Source organism: Mauremys reevesii, linkage group 12 (assembly GCF_016161935.1).
Source record: "Mauremys reevesii isolate NIE-2019 linkage group 12, ASM1616193v1, whole genome shotgun sequence".
Taxonomy (NCBI): domain Eukaryota; kingdom Metazoa; phylum Chordata; order Testudines; family Geoemydidae; genus Mauremys; species Mauremys reevesii.
Genome location: NC_052634.1, coordinates 45,160,677 through 45,172,554, shown reverse-complemented (window position 1 = coordinate 45,172,554; position 11,878 = coordinate 45,160,677). Strand labels below are relative to the sequence as shown.

General features: G+C 47.9%; 1 non-coding gene across 1 annotated transcript; it reads right to left on the bottom strand.

The window, feature by feature from the left end:
- Positions 1-7,243: 7,243 nt before the first annotated feature.
- Positions 7,244-7,315, bottom strand: TRNAG-UCC. Its single transcript has one exon. It is a non-coding gene; the product is annotated as a tRNA-Gly (tRNA).
- Positions 7,316-11,878: the final 4,563 nt, after the last annotated feature.

Sequence of the window (11,878 nt, the reverse complement as noted above, 5' to 3'; positions counted from 1 at the left end):
AAAAAGGAGCTGTTCCCCTCAAAACAAAAGAAGGCATCTCTCCAGGATGTTATCTGATATCACCTTTTCCCCCCCCCAGGACTTGGCTTTTCACTAGGAAGGGCCATGTACTGCCTGGGACTCTATCTTGCTTTCTCAAAGGCCATGAAAGCCTGTCTTTTGCCCGCTAGCTTGTTGTGACTTGAGCACAAGAGGGGACGTTTGATCCAGAAGCCTGGCCGTGCCTGGAGTCCTGTAGGGAGGGATGCGAGCTGCATTTCCTCTGAGTCCTGAAGCTGGGCTGCAGCCTGGCCTAGGAGGCAGCCCTATTGGTTGACCTACTGGCCCAAAGTCACTTGGGTGGCGTTGGTGTTCCCCAGGGATGCTGAAGGGCCTAAGGGAGGGAGGCTCAATACTCCCCCCATCAGTCAGGGCGGAAGAGAAGGGCTGCAAGAGTGGGCAGGTTGATGGCTGGGCCTTCTAGCGTTCGGTTGGGGACGAGGTGAGGAACGCGAACTGGGAGAAATGGTTGCTGGCCTGTGAGGAATGGCTCAGCCGGTGCCGTAAGTGGACCTTGTCATTACCTACAAGGTTGTGATGCTCAAGATCCACCTGTGGGGAATTTCCTCAGCCAGGTGTTTCCCCCTGCTCCACGAGTACTGCTGAGACCGAACACGATGGCCTTCCACCTCTTGCGGGGAAATAGGACGTCCCTACCTTGTTAGGTGAAATGTGGCTTTTCTGCCGTATGAGAAGGGGGGTTGGGCCTGGTGGGCCTTGAAGCCTTTTAAGGCTCTACTGTTTTGTGTTTCAATTTTCAGTGAGTGGCTGCGCTGGAGGGCAGGTCAGGCCCGAGGGGACTGGCGGGGCAACCGCAAAGAACGCAACTGACTCTTCCGATATGGCCACATTTTCTTTTTACCCCACTGGGTGCAGCACCGGGTATGGAATGGCTGATGGTGGCAGAAGGGGGAGGAGATTAGGAAGCCCCTCCTCTCCCGGTGTTCTTCTATTCCCACCTTACATCCTACAGGATTTTCAGTGGGTGGCTAGGTGGAAAGTGCTTCCAGGATGGCTTCATCCGCAACAGCGGCCGCTCTCACAGCAGCGGCGGCCACAGCAGCGAGCCCCGCCCCCTCCCCTTTGGCTCAGTCTGAACAGAGGTCAATGTACCACTGGGTGAGACAGGCCAATTTTAGCAACTGTCCCCAGAACTTACTGACAGGAGCTTTAAAGTATTTTCAAATCTGCACGGCTGGCATGTGCAGAGCAAAGGCTGCCCAGGGGCACTGTGTCAGGCTCTGGCACCGCTTGAGACAATGGACCATCTTCAGCCACCAGGTGACCCAGGATCTAAGGCAGGAATGGGGTGAGGAAGCAAGTCAAGCTGAGCAAAGCAGGCAAAAATTCATCTTGCCTTTGTGGGCGCTCGCAGTGATGCCCTTTTTGTGTGCCAGGGCTGACAAAAACATCCCAGACAGAGAAACAGCAGACCAAAAAAGTGCTATTTACATGCTGAAGTAGCTCAGCATTGGAGAGCTAGAGGTTCCCTAGTTCAATCCCAGGCTTTGGCATGCTCTTTTGGTCCCTTTGTGTGCTGTGGTGGGATGTTTCCTGGAAGCACAGCAGTGCCTTTACCCACCATGAGTTCCTCATTTTGGGCTCCCAAGCAAGAAAAGACAGCATGGACTTGTGCACCGAGCTGGCCCACCTGACCTTTCTTCTCTTGCTCTTTCTCAGCAAGGGGAAGAAAAAGAAGCTCTGCCTCAAGCTGGAGTCAGAAGGGTGACATAAGGATGACTTCCTGAGTGCCGGCTCCAGTCCTTTGCTCTACCAGCTGATCTATCGAGGGACTGCCACCACTTTCTCCAGGTTGGCCCATCTGTGTGTTCAGAATGGAGAGGGGTAACTAGTGGTGTTCCCCAATGGTCAGTCCTAGGACCAATCCTATTCAACTTATTCATAAATGATCTGGAGAAAGGGGTAAACAGTGAGGTGGCAAAGTTTGCAGATGATAATAAACTGCTCAAGATAGTTAAGACCAAAGCAGACTGTGAAGAACTTCAAAGAGATCTCACAAAACTAAGTGATTGGGCAACAAAATGGCAAATGAAATTCAATGTGGATAAATGTCAAGTAATGCACATTGGAAAAAATAACCCCAACTATACATACAAGATGATGGGGGCTAATTTAGCTACAACTAATCAGGAAAGAGATCTTGGAGTCATCATGGATAGTTCTCTGAAGACGACCACACAGTGTGCAGTGCCAGTCAAAAAAGCAAACAGGATTTTAGGAATCATTAAAAAAAGGAGAATAAGATAGAGAATATCTTACTGCCTTTATATAAATCCATGGTAGACCCACATCTTGAATACTGCATATAGATGTGGTCTCCTCATTTCAAAAAAGATATACTGGCACTAGAAAAGGTTCAGAGAAGGGCAACTAAAATGGTTAGGGGTTTGGAACGGGTCCCATATGAGGAGAGATTAATGAGACTAGACCTTTTCAGCTTGGCAAAGAGAAGACTAAGGGGGGATATGATAGAGGTCTATAAAATCATGAGTGGTGTGGAGAAAGTGAATAAGGAAAAGTTATTTACTTGATCCCATAATATAAGATCTAGGGGCCACCAAATGAAATTAATAGGCAGCAGGTTTAAAACAAATACAAGGAAATTCTTCTTCACACAGACACAGTCAACATGTGGAACTCCTTGCCTGATGGGGTTGTGAAGGCTGGTGCTATAAGGGGGTTTAAAAGAGAACTAGATAAATTAGTAAGTTTCAGAATGGAAGCCATGTTAGTCTTTATCAGCAAAAAGAATGAGGAGTACTTGTGGCACCTAACAGACTAACAAATGTATTTGAGAAACAGCTCTGACATCATAATAAAAAAGGCTGACAAAGGAGGTGCTGTCGTCATCATGAATAGGTCGGAATATGAGCGAGAGGTTCCTAGGCACTTCTCAAACACGACATTCTACAAGCCATTACCCTCTGATCCCACTGAGAGTTACCAAAAGAAATGACACCATCTGCTCAAGAAACTCCCTGAAAAAGCACAGGAACAAATCTGCACAGACACACCCCTAGAACCTCGACCAGGGTTATTCTATCTGCTACCCAAAATCCATAAACCTGGAAATCCTGGATGCCCCATCATCTCAGGCATTGGCACCCTGACAGCAGGATTGTTTGGCTATGTAGACTCCCTCCTTAGGCCCTACTCTACCAGCACTCCCAGCTATCTTTGAGACACCACTGACTTCCTGAGGAAACTACAATCCATTGGTGATCTTCCAGAAAACACCATCCTGGCCCCTATGGAGGGAGAAGCCCTCTACACCAACATTCCACACAAAGATGGACTACAAGCCGTCAGGAACAGTATCCCCAATAATGTCACGGCAAACTTGGTGGCTGAACTTGGTGACTTTGTCCTCACCCACAACTATTTCACATTTGGGGACAATGTATACTTTCAAGTCAGCGGCACTGCTATGGGTACTCACATGGCCCCACAGTATGCCAATGTTTTTATGGCTGACTTAGAACAACGCTTCCTCAGCTCTCGTCCCCTAATGCCCCTACTCTACTTGCCCTACACTGATGACATCTTCATCATCTGGACCCATGGAAAAGAAGCCCTTGAGGAATTCCACCATGATTTCAACAATTTCCATCCCACCATCAACCTCAGCCTGGACCAGTCCACACCAGAGATCCACTTCCTGGACACTACAGTGCTAGTAAGCGATGGTCACATAAACACCACCCTATACTGGAAACCTACTGACCGCTATACTTACCTACATGCCTCCAGCTTCCATCCAGACCACTCCACATGATCCATTGTCTACAGCCAAGCTCTAAGATACAACCGCATTTACTCCAACCCCTCAAACAGAGACAAACACCTACAAGATCTCTATCAAGTGATCTTAACAACAATACCCACCTGCTGAAGTGAAGAAACAGATTGACAGAGCCAGAAGAGTACCCAGAAGTCACCTACTACAGGACAGGCCCAACAAAGAAAGTTACAGAACCCCACTAGCCGTCACCTTCAGCACCCAACTAAAACCTCTCCAGCGCATCATCAAGGATCTACTACCTATCCTGAAGGACAATCCCTCACTCTCCCAGATCTTGGGAGACAGGCCAGTCCTTGCTTACAGACAGCCCCCAACCTGAAGCAAATACTTACCAGCAACCACACAACAAAAACACTAACCCAGGAACCTATCCTTGCAACAAAGCCCGTTGCCAACTCTGTCCACATATCTATTCAGGGGACACCATCATAGGACCTAATCACATCAGCCACACTATCAGAGGCTCGTTCACCTGCACATCTACCAATGTGATATATGCCATCATGTGCCAGCAATGCCCCTCTGCCATGTACATTGGCCAAACCAGACAGTCTCTACATAAAAGAATAAATGGACACAAATCAGACATCAAGAATTATAACATTCAAAAACCAGTTGGAGAACACTTCAATCTCCCTGGTCACTTGATAACAGACCTAAATTCGCAATATTACAACAAAAAAACCTTCAATAACAGACTCCCACGAGAGATGCTGAATTGGAATTAATTGCAAACTGGACACCATTAAATTAGGCCTGAATAAAGACTGGGAGTGGATGGGTCATTACACAAAGTCAAACTATTTCTCCGTATTTATTTGTCCCCCTACTGTTACACACACCTTCCTGTCAACTGTTGGAAATGGCCGTCCCGATTATCACTACAAAAGGTTTTTTTCTCCTGCTGATAATAGCTCACCTTAACTGCCCACTCTCATTATAGGGTGTATGGCAACACCCATTTTTTCGTGTTCTCTGTGTGTATATATATATGTATTTTCCTGCTGTATTTTCCACTGCATGCATCCGATGAAGTGGGTTTTAGCCCACGAAAGCTTATGCTCAAATAAATTTGTTAGTCTCTAAGGTGCCACAAGTACTCCTGTTCTTTTTGCAGATAAATTAATGGAGGTTAAGTCCATGAATGGCTATTAGCTAGGCTGGGTAAGGAATGGTGTCCCTAGCCTCTGTTTGTCAGAGGGTGGAGATGGATGGCAGGAGAGAGATCATTTGGTCATTACCTGTTAGGTTCGGTCCCTCTGGGGCACCTGGCATTGGCCACTGTTGGCAGATAGGATGCGGGGTTGGATGGACCTTTGGTCTGACCCAGTATGGCCATTCTTATGTTCTTATGAAGGGAGGGGCAGAGCCCCACAACAGAGTTTCTGTAGTGTAGTTGCTATCATGTTTGCCTAACATGCAAAAGGTCCCTAGTTTGAAACCAGGCAGAAACATGATGGTTTAACTTTCCCAGCTCCTACTGGCCTGTCCCTGCTGTTGTAGGAGCAGCAGTGATTTCTTTGCTCAAAAGGTCTGTTATACTTCCCCTACTCCCACTTTTGTCTCCGCTCCCTCTCTGAATGCCTGTGAAGTGGCTCTTCCCCTCCCGTTCCCCCCTGGAATGCTTGTGGGATGAATGGGCTGGTTGAAGAGCAGAAGAGCTCCCAGGTAGACAAGGTGTCTGGGACTCTAATTAGGCAGCACTCACACACCCAGAGCCTGGACACTGCCCAAGGTGGAGTGTGACCAACCAGATGCAACCAAGTCATCTCTGGTCGCAGGCCATGAGGTGCAGGCCCTTAAAAGGGGAAGGGGCCCTGTGCTCAGGAGAGCACTCACAAGCTTGTACCTCCAGTGAATGCCCTTCGCCCGGACCGCCTGGCCAGTGGTTCACAGCGTTGCATATCACTGTGCCTCAGGAAGACTTACCTTCATCGCACCGTCCATAGCTGCGCTGTGGGACACTTACCTTGCAGAATCCTGACATCTCCAGTGCTGTGCCTGTCCTGGGAGTGTGAGTATGCGAGTGCGAGTGTGACACCCCCTGCCCCCGCTTATTTTGAGCTTAGCTGTCAGTATAACAAATGTGCTGCTTTCTGCCAAACTCTGGTGGGTCATTTGTCCTCCTTACACTTACTAGTTGGCCCAATTTTGGGTAACACCTGCGATAAACTCAACCCCTGCAGGACAGAGGGTGGTGAAATGAGCTGAGAAAAAGCCTTAGCATCAGCAGGGGAAAGCTAGAGGATCTGGGCCTGTCACCTTTTGAAGCCTTGTGGCTTGGTCTCCTCTGCCCTTGGAGGTTGGCCTATGGTGGCCGGCTCTTGCTGCTGGCTTCCTTTGTGTGACTTGCCAAAGGAGGGAGTGAGGCAGGAATGGGGCAAAAGAGGAAAGTCGAGCTGAGGAAGGCAGGGAAGAAGCTAAGCACCTCAGTGCGGCTAAGTGGGGTTAGTAGAGCGCCACCAGTCGTTCTGCAAAGCCTGGGGAGGTGTGATTGGCTGCTGGGAGGCAGAATCCTGTGCCTGCCTCTTGGCTTCCCAGGGATGGCTACTTGCAACCCAGGAGAAGGACAGTTCTGGATGAAAGGAAGACAAGCAAAGCTCTGGGAGGAAATTTGGGTGCGGGGTGCGGGCTCTGTGCTGGGGGAGGGGTTTGGGGTTCAGGAGGGGTGGCGCTTACCCCGGGCACTGCAGCTCCCAAAGTGACCGGTACACACAACCCTCTGGCAGCAGCTCCTAGGTGGGCGGGGCCAGGGGGTCTCCGTGTGCCGCTGCCTGCAGGCGCTGCCCCCAAAGCTCCCATTGGCTACAGTTCCTGGCCAATGGGAGCTGTGGAGTTGGTACTCGGGGCAGGGGCAGTGCATGGAGACACTCCCCCCACCCCAGGGGATGCTGGGACATGCTGGCCATTTCTGGGAGTGGCATGGAGGGATGGAGGCAGAGTGGGCAGGGAGCCACCTCAATGCTGCTGGCACATCTCTGCACACCCATGGGGGGAGGGGAGCAGAGGGCCTCCATGTGCTGCCTGGGGTAGGGGCAGTGCACAGAGCTGCCTCCCCTCCTGGGTCTATTACAGGAGTGGGTGGGTGGGGTCTTTTGGCCTGCAAGGTGCAGCAGGTCGGACTAGACGATCACACTGGTCCCTTCTGACCTTAAAGGCTCTGAGTCTAAAAGGGAGAGGGAAGTAAAGGGGAAAAATAAAAAATAAACCAAATATTGTAATACCAGGATGACTCCACCTGCTCATTGTATAGTCCCGCCCCTTTCTTCCTCCACCGGGTGTTTAATGACCTGCAGCACATTGATTCTCTCATTCCATTGCTAAACTGATACAATGTGACTGAAATTAAACCAATTCCCAGCAGAGAAAACATCACATCACTGCATTGGCTGGGAATCGAACCCAAGTCAACTGCTTGGAAGGCAGCTATGCTCACCACTATACCACCAATGCATCTTGCAAAAGTACACCTTATGCTTGCCCAATGAGGCTAGATCAAAATTGAGGCATTTTACTGCCTGTTAAGATGTACTGGAGTCTCATCACTAAAAAAAAAAACTACCTCTATCTTCACCTGGGTTTGAACCATCAGCCTCTCAATTAGGTCACCAAAGGGGTTAATCACAGACCCAGGTAACTACCCTACTTCCCAAGCTTGTCTATGAAGTACCTACAGGGGCACACCTGGCTAGTGAGGGAGGCGCACTGCTGGGGTTATGAGTTCAGGCCTCACCCAAAGCATCGGTTTTCATTAGCCATGGAGCTTCCCCCACTCACTTTGTCTCAGTCACATGGAAAGTGCCATATGAGGGTGATGAGAGCAAATTCTAAACTCTGAAATGCGGAGGTGGCCCATAGATTGGGATAAGGGGTTTGAAGAGAACAAGCTCTAAGGATATAAAACCAGACACTCTCCAGGGCCAGGTATGGTACAACGCCTCAACAGGGAGCCATTTGGGGGAGGGGGTTTCACTTCCTCTGTTCAATGTCCTGAGAGGTATTTTAAGATGAAGATAACACCATGGCTAACAGGTGACTGGCACGTCCTGGGTTAAAGAAAGGAAGGGACTTGGGTTAATAGTCGGAAGATTTGTGTTACCGTCACTGTCTGACCCCCCTTCAGTGCAGAGGTTTGTACGTTGCTGGGTGGAACGCACAGACTCCTGGAGAGCAGGAGCAGCTGTTTCCATGGCAGAGAGCCTGGCACTTCGGAGACTTTCTACACTTGCTGTTTTGAAGCAATTCAATAAAATAACGGTGGAGCTACAATGTCCAGTCCAAAATTTCAGCCCCCCCCCCCCCGGTGCAAAAATGCTATTTGAGGATCTAAACAGGAGGCTTCCGGTGCTAGGACACCTGACCAGAGAGCGCAGTGGGGGGTGTAAGAGCTGCTGACTCTGAGGGTCCTGGGCTAAATCCACTTGCAGGGGGAAGTGTTTTGATTTACTTGATGGATAATGAGCACCAGCTACCAGGGGAGAAGCCCTAACAACCTGCTGCCACTCCAGCTGCTGCCCTAGTGGGGGGGAGCCCGAGGGGGCCTGCTGCTGCTCCGGCCACCCCAGGAGTGCTGCTGCCCGGGGCCACCGAGCTGCGGCTGCTCCTGCTGCCCACGGAACCACAGGAGAGAGATGATTTTTTGACAGTGACGGACGCCTCGTCCTAAAGGCCTTTGTCTGCCCCCTTCTAGTGACTGTTTGGCACAGGAATGCAGCCCCCACTCCTGAGTCTCTCCTGGGGAAATAATGTTTCTGTGCAAAACACCAAAGCTTTTGACAGAAAGGAAGAAAAGGAAATGGCCACACGATGGGACTAGGACATAAGGAATGAAACACAAGATGCTTCTCCCATGTGCATTGACTTGGAACCTTGTTGTTTGCGGTGTTGTTGTATCCATCAGGCTTTAGCCATTTTGCCACCCCAAGCACGGTGGCACGCCGCGGGGGGCGCTCTGCTGGTCGCCGGTCTCGCGGCTCTGGTGGACCTCCCACAGACGTGCCCCCCATGGCATGCTGCCCCAAGCATGCGCTTGGTGTGCTGGGCCCTGGAGCCGCCCCTGGTATCCATGTTTGTTGCATCGCAGGCGTATATGATCAAAGCTCTTCAGTCAGTTTGATTGGCAGCAAAGTCATTTATTTCTCTCCAGCATACATCTTTATACTCTTGAAGCAGGCAAGCAAGCAGTTGCTAATTGGTTAACAAAATTTACACAGCCGCAGCTGTAACCCCATAGGGTAATTATCATCCTAACACCTGTTTGACTTATCATCCTATTTACTGCCTACCAGCAGATAAAAACTAGCCTCGACCTTGAAGTCTAAACACTTCAGCTCTCACATACTTATCTGCCAAGTTCCCACATTTCCCACCTTTTCTCAAAATAAAATAAAAAAAAATAAAAAAAAATAAAAAAGGCATAAGCAAAACATTCCCAACTCATAACATCATAACACTACAATCTATCACAAACCAAAATTAAAACTTTATAAAACCAACCTATATAACCATGCAATTCTTAACATAACCCCAACAACACCAAACAAAAACAAAGCACAACAAATAAATGGTGTAAATTCTACAGGATTCCCCCCTTCTCTATAGCACACCAACTTGTGGCAAACTTCTATTACCAAATCATCCCTCAGATGTCAGGCGATCAAACTGACACTGAGGGAGGGGGGGGGGGGGTCCTAGAAAAACACAACATAAACCACATAAAACGCAAAAAACAATTCTGGCCAGAAACAAACAAACAAACAAACATAAAACACATAACATAAATTTAACTCTGTAAACAAATGCATGGTATATCAAGTACTAAGCAGCTAACATCCATATTCCTCAATTATCTAAAATACAAAAACAAATATACCCCTACTGGGCAATCAATCATTACTTAAAATACACAAATACCCTTATTAATTTCAGACAAAACAGGGGAATCACTTCATCAATTAAATCATTTACAGTAATACAATTGCATCTTGGCTTACTTCTAAATTCAAAGCTATTCACAGCTTAAGGGTTCTTACTATTAACTTCTACCTTTAAACCCCCCCCCCCAAAAAATCACCACTTATATACCCTTAGCCTAATACAATTACAATAACATAACACAATATAGAATCTTCAACTAATGCAACAAAATTATTTATGACCAAACAATTGCAAACTAATTTCTTTGCTTAAATTTATTTACAAACATTTCAAAAACACCAAAAACTTTTCTCTTTAGCATCTTTACAAAATTCAACTGCTATTCCCTCCAGCAACCACAGAGTTAACTTTGTACTCTGCCTAACATTACTCGCTAGTAGTTAATTACCTTTTCTATCAACTACACCCTCAAGGTTATCAACCAGTATTCCAAGCTTGTTGTCTGTTGCCCGCCGCCTGGCCCCGATCCTTTTTTCCTCTTCAAGTTCTCTATCTATCGCGTGCCTGCCTGGGCCCGATCCAAAGCACTTTACATAAAGGTATTTTGGGTCACATAAATTCAAAGCCATTCTCCCAAATTACCTAAATTTATGCCTAAATAACACCATAAACTCCCCCCCCCTTTGAGAATACTCAACAAACCTTTTGGCTGAGTTTTCTCAAACTTTAAAAACAAAAAACAAATAGGCTCTAAAAAAAACAGGGGTTAGTAATGGGGAGGGGTAATATCATTTACAATCCAATTAGGGAGGGCAATACATGCTAAAAAAAAATTCCACAACACAGGGCGCAGCCTGCAAAATAAACCCCAAAATCCAATCAATACCACAGTTTTTTAGCAGGAGTCCAAATTTTTTCCTGCCAGTGTGCAATTCTTTGCTTCTTTACCAGGGTCAGTTCTCAATGCCCTTTTAGTCAGGAATTTCTAGACATTGGCAATATCAATGATGTGAGTGTTTATTCTTCTGTTCCACCACCATCGTGGTTCAAGTTCTACGGGGGAAATTATCAGGACACCATCCTATACATTCAGGCAAAGCAAAAATTATCTCCATCAATTAAATCATTCAGGGAGGATCAAACAAACGGGATCGTGGCACAGCTAACAAGCAGTTGTTCTCCAGGGGCTCAGGGTGTGTACATCTTGTTGCTTTCTCAGTCATTCCATCCACCATTGCAGCAGTCATCTCTAATACTGACACTGTTGCAGTTTCTTCAGTCCTACTGTTTGCAGCCTTAAATCCCGAATGAGCAGTGGTAATATCTTGGACTAGTTCAGGAAATAGTTTTCCAGGCACTGCTTCTAAAGGCTTTAAAGTTTCAACTGAGGTTTCCATAGATGTTACAGTTTCTGCAATGATTTGTTCTTCAATTGCTGCAGCTGTAACAGGCACAAATGTTTTTTGAGCCCCAGAGCTTTCAGTACTAAAAATGGGTGAGCCAGTATCTGCCAGCTGCACAGCTAAATTCTCTTGCTCCTCTTCGTCTCCCTTTCCACACACAGGCAGTTCTTGAGGACACATGGCGCTCTGTAGAGGGGCCCCATTTACAACTGCCCCTGGGCATTCTGATACTAGGTTAGATGGCGCATCTCCTACATCATTCTGCATGGGGGCCTCAGCTGCAACCGCTTCAGTGGGCTCTGATTCCAAGGTAAACACAGGATCTTCTACCTCTGTCGTCACAGGTGCCTCAGTTACCCCACTCTGCATTGCATCCCCAATAAAAGCTCCCTGAGTGATCTGCCGCTCATCGGATCCCTGAAGCCGAGCAGTTCGGGTGGGCTTGCGCAAAGTGATGTCCATAGCAAAGGCAGTGTGGGGAGGGCCAGTGGATCCAAACCCTCGAGACCCGCGGTCAATCGGGGTCGATCGGGGCACACATCCCTTGAAAGGTATTAACTGAGCAAGACGCGTACCAGCAGTTATAGTCACAGGGGGACAGAGGGCACGTACCATTATCCCAATATTCCCCATATGGTCGGCATCAATAAGGCCAGGCAAAACAAAAATACCTTGTTTCGATGTTGACGAGCGGCCGATCAAAAGGGCACTCAGGCCAAATCCTAATGGACCATCG